A 9,939-nucleotide genomic window follows, 5' to 3' on the forward strand; every position below is an offset into this window, starting at 1 on the left:
TGGAGAAGTTCTTCACCCAGAAGTTTATTTTAAACTTTACAGTTTTAGATGTGTTCCTTGAAAGTGTGTTTCACCAGAAATTGTTACTTTGACCGTGTCCATGAAGCAGGATGATTTTTTCTGAAAGATGGTTTCTGAAGTGGCTTCACTGAAAGGCATTGAACATACCCTGAAAGTAAAAGACAAATAAATATTCCAATATGTTACTAATTTTTTAGAAAAGCTGCTGATTATTGGAGGTCTTAACTCGTAATTTTTGATCATTTGTGGTTGGCAAAGAATGAACCAAGTAGATTTTACAGAATGGCCATGCATGATAAAAATAATACAATACCGCTTATCAGTCGAGGCTGCCTGTTTCACTCTTGTATGTACCAACACTAAGTTGAAGCATGATGTATAGCAAAGCATAATCCTCTGGGCTTCTGAGTGCTGGAACTAGTGGTGGGAAACAGAGGATGGGGAGGAGAGAGCCCACGTGGCAGGCAGAGGTGAAGTATAAGTGGTAGGGGCTCAGAATGGGTAGGGGACAGCAAGGAGGGGGAGAGGTAGCAGCAGTGAGGCTTTTCTCTCACTTTCTGTCTCTGTTTAAAGAAAGTTACACTTGATTTATCCAGTGAACAAGCTACCATATATATCCCTCAGTCACTGCTGCCAAGAGAGGAGGAATTGTGATGGATGAGTACGGCAATGTGAATGCAGTGGAAGTCTCTGATAGGATGTGGGGTGCAGAGGGGGATGCCTTTTTCCAGATGAACGGTAAACATACTTTCTCAGACACTTACAATTGCTTATTTAACTAGAAATTAATGCTAGGAATGAAGTGGAGGCAGCATGATGCTTGTTTACAAGCCAACCTGCTAACTCTTTCAACCAGCTTGTTTAATTTGTATTGATACTTCCTTTTTACGGTATATTAGTGCAAGACAGCATAACCTGAGAGTATGCGAGCTGCTGGAAACTGATGGAGTGTAGGTTTGCACTTCAGGCTTTCTATGCACTTTAGGGGTAAAAGCAGTCTGTAAATTCATACTTTGTGTTTCATACAGTAGTTTGAATGCATGAGACTGGGCATGCAGGCGCATGAATAAAGATACTGATCCAAGGCTGTTGTGACTTGCATAACTTCACTGAATCCAGAAGTGCCACAGTAATTTATACCAGCTGGGAATATGGTCCATTCTAACAAATTTAAGAGCTGTCTTGCTTAATAGAGCTGATGAGCTCTATTTCATGTGAAAAGCTCTGTGCGGCTCAAGTTTTCACACGCATGTTTCAGGATGGACATGTACACTCTTCTCTCTGTCTCTCTTACTCTGCAAGATTGCTCCAGACCTTTGAAATGCTCAAATTCCTGAGGAAATATGCTTCCCAGGCATTTTAAAAAAGAACAGTCCATGGAGACAAGGAAATAATGCAGGATAGGTATCAAGACGTTTCCCTGCAGCAGTCATAAGCAATGTAGATAGTCTCTCCTAATCTGTAACACCTTGTCTCTTTTAGATTGATCCTGCTATATGTTACAAATTAGTGGAAGACCAGTGGAAGACCTCCTGCTGTTATTCCATGTCCCTGAGCTCAGTCTGTATCATGCTCTGGCTGGATACCTTCATGTGAAATAAAAGATAGCACATATAGGTTACTTGAAATTTATTCCAGTGGCTCCCTACCCAAGCCACAGAGGGTTTCAAGTGTTAGTGTGCCTAGTTAAGTATTGTAACTGTTGCCACACACTGAGATTTTACATATCTTAAAATGCTGCCAGCCATTTTACGTTCAGTTCATACTGCTGCTGAAGCCTAGACACACTCCTGCTAGAGACACTGCGTCCCCTCTTTTTCTCATTTTGTTTTCTTAAACTGAAAATCATCATTGGCATGTTCAGTGGCTCTTTGGGTATCGTCTCCAGCAGCACTCTTCATCAGCAGACTCCGAGGATCGCCTAAGTCCTGGTGTGTGTGGTGATTTATAGTTGCAGTTTTGCCAGAGTAATGAGTGCCTCTGGGGGCATCTGTATGAGACTGGTATCTAACTCCCCAGCCTCAGGGTACACCATCCAGTGCCAGATACTGGCTCTGTTCATCTCTGAAGCATCCTAGAGCCATGATTTGACACGGATGAGATGAATACACTTGATGATTGAATTTCTATCAGGTTTGCCAAAGCACATCATATAGAGTTTATAGACTCTGTGCTATCTGCAGCACCACAGTTTATGCCTCATCTGGCATAACATCTGTCAAAATAAACTTCCCCTCTCTCCGCCCCCAAAATTTAATAAGCTGAATCTATACTGAATCAGCTCTGTGTAGCTTGTAGCCACAGTGGTTTTGATCTGGTAGTAGCCAGCCTAAAACTGTCACATCAAATCCTGGCCCCAGGTGTATGCTTTGTGGCCAAGAGCACAGTACTGAAAACTGGGCTTCCTGCCTAGCTAGCTGAAGGCTAGGATACAAACACCAGTTTTGTTCATAGTACCAGCTTTTAGGACAGTCAGAATCACAGCCAAGGAAAAGAAATACAGAGTGCCTTGAATGATCTGGAGTTGTCTATTGCCACTGCTTTTATTTTTTATTATTTTTATTTTTTATATGTATTTTTGGTTCAACAGTTGTGCCAGGTATTCCCAATAGAAGGAGTGGCTGCATATGCAGAGGAGTGAGTGAGTATTTCCTTTTTTGACTTTATGAGCCCCCTTGGAGGAGGTTGATCGTTCCATTCTACGAGGGTTAAAAGTCATCATGTAAGCAGGTCTGCCCTGCTATGTGGTACTGGAAATTAGCATGCTGGCTGTCCCTCTTGTAGGCAAAAGGAGTAAAAAGCTGTCTAAAGAGCCACTGATTGCTAGTGTCATCATATTGCTGTGTTCGGAGGCTCTAAAAGAATATGGTGACCAAAATCTTGCACAAGACTATGAATCTCTCTAAAAGTAATTTTATCGGCTGCCATGGTGATTCATTGTGCAGCTGTAGTGTCCAAGCTGATCCTCTCCCTACTCCTTGCAGAGTTATTGAGACAGAGCCTGCTATGCAAGCTACATAGGGGTCTTGGGTGCCGTGGTCCTGAAGTTCTGAACCTAAAGGTACAAGCAGATAGGTCTCAGGCCTCAGATAGCCGGAGATCATTAGTTACAACATTTGCTGTGGAATTCAAGGACGTCGGCAGGAATTAATCAGTAAAAGGGTTCTCCAGAAAGATTACCTTCTTTTTTACTATTCCCTTTATCCTTACTGCAGAGCTGAATTAAATGTATGCTGAAAAGCCTACTGAAAAGGGAAGGAGAGAACAGTGAAAGACAATATCAAATCCAAGTACTTCTGAAAAAAGAGCTGTCAACTCTGATATGTGTCAGATCCCAAATTCTTTCTTTCAGAGTTGATTAAACTAAAGTGGAATGAGGTGGACTGATTCCAGAACAGGTTTTTCACACACGAGTTATTCTGCAATAGTTATTGCAATGTACATGTACTCTGTCCTGGTCAGAATTAGTTTTCAAGTACAGACAAGCCCTTTCATTAGACTTGAGTGAATTGCAAAAACATTTAATAAAGGTAATTAGTTATAAAATCTGCAGTGACATTAGTAGTTCATTTTGGTTTTGCTTTTCACAAACATTTTGTGAGCTGGCACTAAACCCCCTATATTTTCCAAGCAATAGGGAACCGTGTCAATTCTTCTGTGACAGTGTTTGCCCAAGTATTTATACCAGAACTTTTGATGTGCCTGATCTGAAAATTGTTAAGGAATCAGCAACTCAGGGAGTACTTGAAACTTAAATAATGAAATCTCTGTGAACAGTACTCATAGCATTACAGATGTAAATTATTCCTGAACAGTCTACTGGGTCACATGAATGTTTACAACTTTCATAAAGGGAGCACAAAGAGAGCTGTCAAAGACATAAGCCTACACATCCCCATTTGCCTGGACCATGGCCATCACTAGCTTCATTACTACTGATTCCTCCTTCAGTGTACATTAGCATTGATATCTAAAGCAACAGGAGAATGAAGTTCCCTGTGCATTTTCCGTCTTATTTTAAATCAATATTGTGTTTGTCATTGACATTTCAATTCAAAGGATGAATTTTGGCACCCTCTCCTTTTAAAAGAAGTGCTTAAACGTCAATGGTAGTATTTGGCTCTGCGTGCATGATTTCTGGCAACTACTCAAAACTTACTAAGCAGTAATCTTTTTGTTTAATCATTCACTGCAAACATGTTACATAAAATGGACTGATAATAGAGTCACGAGATTCTTTTTTCCACTGGTATTGTACGAATGATGAGACTGTAAAAAATTTTGAAAGCTAGGCAGTGCAAAATTAAATTTGCTGCTGCTGTGAGAAGCAAGAACTTTTTTCAAACCAGTGGAATTAGATCTCTTTAAGTCACTAGTGTGTCTCTTCCCATGTGTCCTGGTTTGGTGAGCAATTGCATTGTGCATCGCTTGTTTTGTATATTCTAATTCTTTTAGTAGTATTATTGTCTTATTATTATTATTATTATCATCATCATTATCATTATTTTCCTTCCTTTCTGTCCTATTAAACTTTCTTTATCTCAGCCCACGAGGTTTTATTTTTTTTTATTCTCTCCCCCATCCCACTGGGTGGGGGAGTGAGCGAGCGGCTGCGTGGTATTTAGTTGCTGGCTAGGGTTAAACCACAATATCATGTGAAGTAGATCATCTTTTGGAAGACCCAGGTACTGAAGGATTGGTGCATGTTGTCTGGTTCAGTAACAGGTAGGGTCAGGCAGATGCAATGCACCATTAGAAGCTGCATAGGCTTTTATGGAGCCTAACCAAGAGGAAACACTTGTGTACTGCCAAAAAACTTCAATCAGTTCAAGAAAGCTGTCATTGCATACCCACTGGGAGAGACTCCTGGGTCTGAGATGAGACAATGCTGCTGCTCTAAGGCCCTCAGCAAGTACATACTAGGGGCTGGATTTTAATAAATACCCTCTAGATAGGCATTAGCAGGAGAAACATGGAAATACACTGGCACTGCTACGTGCTCTGTTGGCTGGCAGAGATTTCTCCCGTCTGTCCTTGTGTTGTGCACTTAGAAGGTGCTTAAAGTTGTGTGATTTTTCTGCTTCCTTGTTTCTATTTCCCGTCTGCCTCTTGCTTAAGACAACCTGGTGTCCACGGGCTGGAACGTGTCACCACTTTCTCCCCGTGTGATCTGCTCTTCGTGCCTATGGTTCAGTTGCCACAAACCTTCCCCCTTGAGCAGCCTGCTGCAAGCCGTGTTCAGCAGGAGCCAAAAGCAATGTTTGCTTTGCAAGGAGACATTGCAAATGACGCGGTATTCATTCAGAGAAGGCAAAAAATACAGCGATAGAAAATGCAGGTGTGACTGGCGGACCACTCTGCAAAAATGAACGCTGTATTTGGACAAGCCTTTGGGTTGTTTATTGTGTAAGTATAAAGCACCTAATTGAATAGAAACCAGTCTGGAAAAAGAGGAAAGAAAGAATAGACTGTCTTGAGGTAATTCACCATTCAGCAAGCATAGGGGGATTGTTACCGGACATGCCAGAGCTGCCACCTTTGACTTTCAGCCCCCTAGCAATCGGCCTAGGAGCCTGCCTTGGAACAAGGCAGGAGGGCAGTCTGTGAATGAAAGGAGAGAAAGGAGACGAGGGAAGCTAGTTGTGCCCCTTTCTCTCCAGCTACTTTTTGGGGATGTGTGAGAGAAAAAGTGAGCAGAGAGATTATTTTCATCTAGGCAATTTTGAAGATACTAGGTCGGTTGGTCAATATTCTGTAGGTGCTGTAGTTTTGCTTCTAAATGCCGAAAAAGAGGCGTTTTGTTTTCAGAAAGCTAGGTAATCCATGTGTACCACTGGTCTCGGACATCTGAGCAGCAGGATTGCGGGTGCCTGAACTCTGTGCGACCTGTAGCATCAGTGCAGGTGGAGAGACTTACGGCCCCACGCTCAGCCCCGGAGCAGAGCAGCTCCACCTCAGGGAAGCCCAAGACCATGAAGGCTGACGCCTCAGATACTGCGCTGCCAGGTTTCAGCAGGGTAGCTAGCTCTGTCGTGAGAGCGGCATGTAAGGTCGCAAAGTGGTTGTAGCTTTTGACAATTTTCCTGTGTGTACAGTTAAAGAAGCCTGGCTATTTTTGTTTACAGGCATTTGCTAGGCATTTAATGTTTCTAGGGTCTCTAAGGCATTTTTGTTGCAAGGTTTTCCACAAGAGCTTATTTCTGACAGTATTAAACCTATAGGTAAACCAGGTTAATCCATATAGCATGTTTTGGTACAAAGATTTACTCAATCTGAAGAATGGCGTGCAATGAAGACCTGGGCTTATAAGTGAGATTTTTTTTGTTGTTGTTAATGTAGTCTAATTTGTCAACCACACTTTTAAAGCTCTGCGTTTTTCAGGATGTGTACTTAGGTGGTATTTCCTTTCTTTTCCAGCAGTGGCCTACAGATATCTTACTGCCTTTTCCTTTTCCTTGCTGCCTGTGGAAATATCTTTGCCCATGACAGCAGTATGCTGAAGTATTCTTAAAGGGTTCACCTGCAATTACTAGTGACTACCTAAGACCTCCCCCCTTCATAAAATTTATTTTGTTCATCTCCAAAATATGTCAAATGGTGATTCCCTCTGTTTCACATTACATTTATTGAACATAAAGAGATTGCCTCACAGATAAATTGCTTTGGAATGCGTCTGTATACATGTTTCTATATGTGTTTGTGCATATATAAAAAGATATACAGAAAGATATATATATATACACACACACCTCCACCCCTATATGCATAATGTACATGCACACATAATATTTATAGAAGAAATGCCTGTATAAACAGCTGCTATTTGTTCTTCTAGACTGTTCTTCTGGAATGAGAAATAGCAAGTTTATACAGAGCGCAGTATTGTCAGTAGCTGGCAAACCTTTGAGGAACAAGGAGGAAGAAGATGTTTGGTAACTTTATGAACACTGGAAGACAAAATAAATTGAACAGAAAATGTATCTGCAGGTGGGTACCCAGCAGCACCTGAAGGTTTATGTTGCTTTGGCTGTACTATGGGAGGAGGGAATGCTTGCAATACGAAGTGCTCTCTTAGCATGCTTTCCAGTGTTCCCCATCCCCCTGCTCTCAAATCCAAACTGGGGAAAGATTTATAGTGTAGGCTAGGTGTCGTAAAAAGAGAACAGGACTCTCATGGGGATGCAGGGAATAAGTAAATAGGGGCATGAAGGAAAAGTCTTCTGAACTTCATATGAAGCCATACGCATTTGTGGGCAAATATTTTCATACAGGGCTCGCAGGTAACTCTCCAGCCTCTCTGGTGAATCAGGAAGTAGCTTAACCACTTTAGACAAAAGAGTGAAGATGCAGTTCTTACTTGTAGATATTTGTTATATTTACACATCTATGTCAGAAAAAAAATTTCTTACATCAAATCTAGCTTACACTGGAACTCATTATTTTTTCACTGGAGTTTCACCACCTGTAACAGTGTCCTCATTTAGCCGTGAGTTAAGAAAGCAGCATTAAATGCCGTGATTATTTTTGCATAGATGCATAAGTTGCAAGGGAATTTGGTCCTGTCTCATGAAAACTTGTAGGTCTCATCTGTACTATAATGCTGTTCTTCAAAGGTGAATGTGCAAAATATAGTCTGTTCTTATAGTCTAATTTATTTATGGTTTGTATGATCTGTGTCTTGCCTAATAGAGAGTAGTATAAAGCTAACTTAATTGAGAGCTGATTGTAAGTACTGTGAACAGAAGTCTTTGTTCTCAAGAGCAAGCCACTGGAGCGTGTTAGCAGCACATTTTCCAGATGAACTCCTTTTGTGCCTTATTTTGTGACTAGAATGAAGAAACGAAGGAATGGAGACCAAAAGCTTCCTTTTTGCTTAAAAGAAGTGCCCTGTGCCAGCTGAAAATGTATTTACAGATCTTTAAGCTTCCTGGGAGATGCTAGCCAGATTGCTTGCTTCCTTGTTCTGTGGTTGTGTCTCTTCATTGCTTCATGATATTTCACATAATCAGTCTCTGACTTTGTACTGCACATCGTAAGGCTTTATTTCCTGACAAAACCACATACAAGTAGGGAATAAAATGAGGTAACTGCAAATAAGTAAATTGAGCTAATTGTACTTTGTGACTTGCAGTCCTATATAATTGGGATTGTGCCTGATAAGGTGATTAACCTTTACAAACCATAACAAAGGTTATTACAGCTGATTTATACATGGAAATAAATAGAGACATAAAGGTGTTAAGTCACTTGCTGAGCCGTAGAATGAATCAATAGCTAAGCTGAAGCCAGGAATCCTTTTCCAGGCTTTCATGCGACCACAAGACTTTCTGCCTTGTCGATTATTAAAGACTCTTAGCAACCTTCAGTGCCGTGCCGAAACACATTTCTTCATGTTCTTCCCCTTCCTTCAATTTTTTTTTTTATTCCGTATTGTTGTAAATATATGCTATTGTGATATTGGAGCTGTGTTTACCCTAACACACATGAATGGCTGTGAGCAGAGGTGGGAGAGACTGGAGGCTGTTTTGCTTAGTGCAGATTGGTCTTGAGCTGTGAAGCTCAGTGAAGGCTTTAAACTTTTGGTGCTTTGTATCTAGGGTCTTCATTTAGGCCCAGATGTGTTTCCTTATGAAATATCAACATGAAGAGTCCTCCTGTGTAGACTTCTTTCTCGTGGCCTTTGTAAGATACCCAGCATCTCTGGAATATGAAGACCACAGAGACGACATGACACAGACCAGTCACACCACGAGTCAGTGGGCAATGCAAAAACATAACTTTTCTAATCAATTCAGCTTTTCTGCTGAACCACTGGCACCAAGAAAATCAAATGTTCCAGGTGGGAAAATACAAATGCGTATGGGTAGCAGAGATAGGGAAATCCTGTCACAGTCATTTGGCCTTGTCTTCCCTTGCATAATCCTTCTGCTAGAGCTTGGCTGGCAGCAGCACAGGCCAGGTCCAGGTTGAAAAGGGACACTACTAGAACACCTGCTCAAGTCATCACTGAGAAACCTGGAAAATTAAACTAACATTTCTGCTGCTATGAGCTAATTTGCTCTGCTTGCTAGCATTAGTCACTTGTCTTTTTTCAAATTATTATATTAAATGGAGAAAAAACCCAACAAGGTAGATCGAACATGCTTACATACAATATACTTATATGCGTATACACAGTACATAGCCGTACAGTATAATGAATACTCTTTCATTGACATCCCAGTTCCTTACTTTGTCTTCTCTAGTATATTACTGAATGCCACTTCTTTAACACTTTCTGTTTTTTCAGCTCTTACCTTAGAGTATCATCTGCAGCACTGGGAACTTACTATCCAAGAGATGCCTGTACAAATTCTTCTCTCCCATTTTGCAAGAGACATTTAAACAGCCTTCTCCACTTAGAAATATTTTTCTGATGGGAGTTTTTGATGTTTTTTTCTAGGCTCTATTTTTTGCATGTTGGTGCTGAAAGCTGTGGTTTTAGATGAAGGCGTCCCAGGCCCAGTCAGACATTTGACCCAGACTTTTACCACATTAAAAATGAAGTTTTGTCTCTGCTTTATGATGTGTGGGGTTTTTTTTGAACGGAAATGCCTTGCACATTGCAACGCCACATGTAGAGTAAGTGTTTCTGGTTTGTCCCTTGGCCCCCTTCATTCATCTCCCTTTTTTTACCAGATAGATATCATCAGAGCTTGCTTCTTCTGTGGGGGGTGGGGGGGACTTTTCCCCTCTGGACTTTAGTGTGTTGGGGCTGTCTATTAGTTTGCAGCCACCAAGCTTAACAGCTGTGAAGATTACAGATGTATTATCTGATAAGACTGTGTTGTATGTCTAAGAAACCATACATCTAAAAAGCAACAGACAAAATATAATATGGCTGCATAATTCTACTCAGTGTATTCCCACTGCAATGTT

The sequence above is a fragment of the Gymnogyps californianus genome, chromosome 4 (genome assembly GCF_018139145.2).
Source record: "Gymnogyps californianus isolate 813 chromosome 4, ASM1813914v2, whole genome shotgun sequence".
In the NCBI taxonomy this organism is placed as follows: Eukaryota; Metazoa; Chordata; class Aves; order Accipitriformes; family Cathartidae; genus Gymnogyps; species Gymnogyps californianus.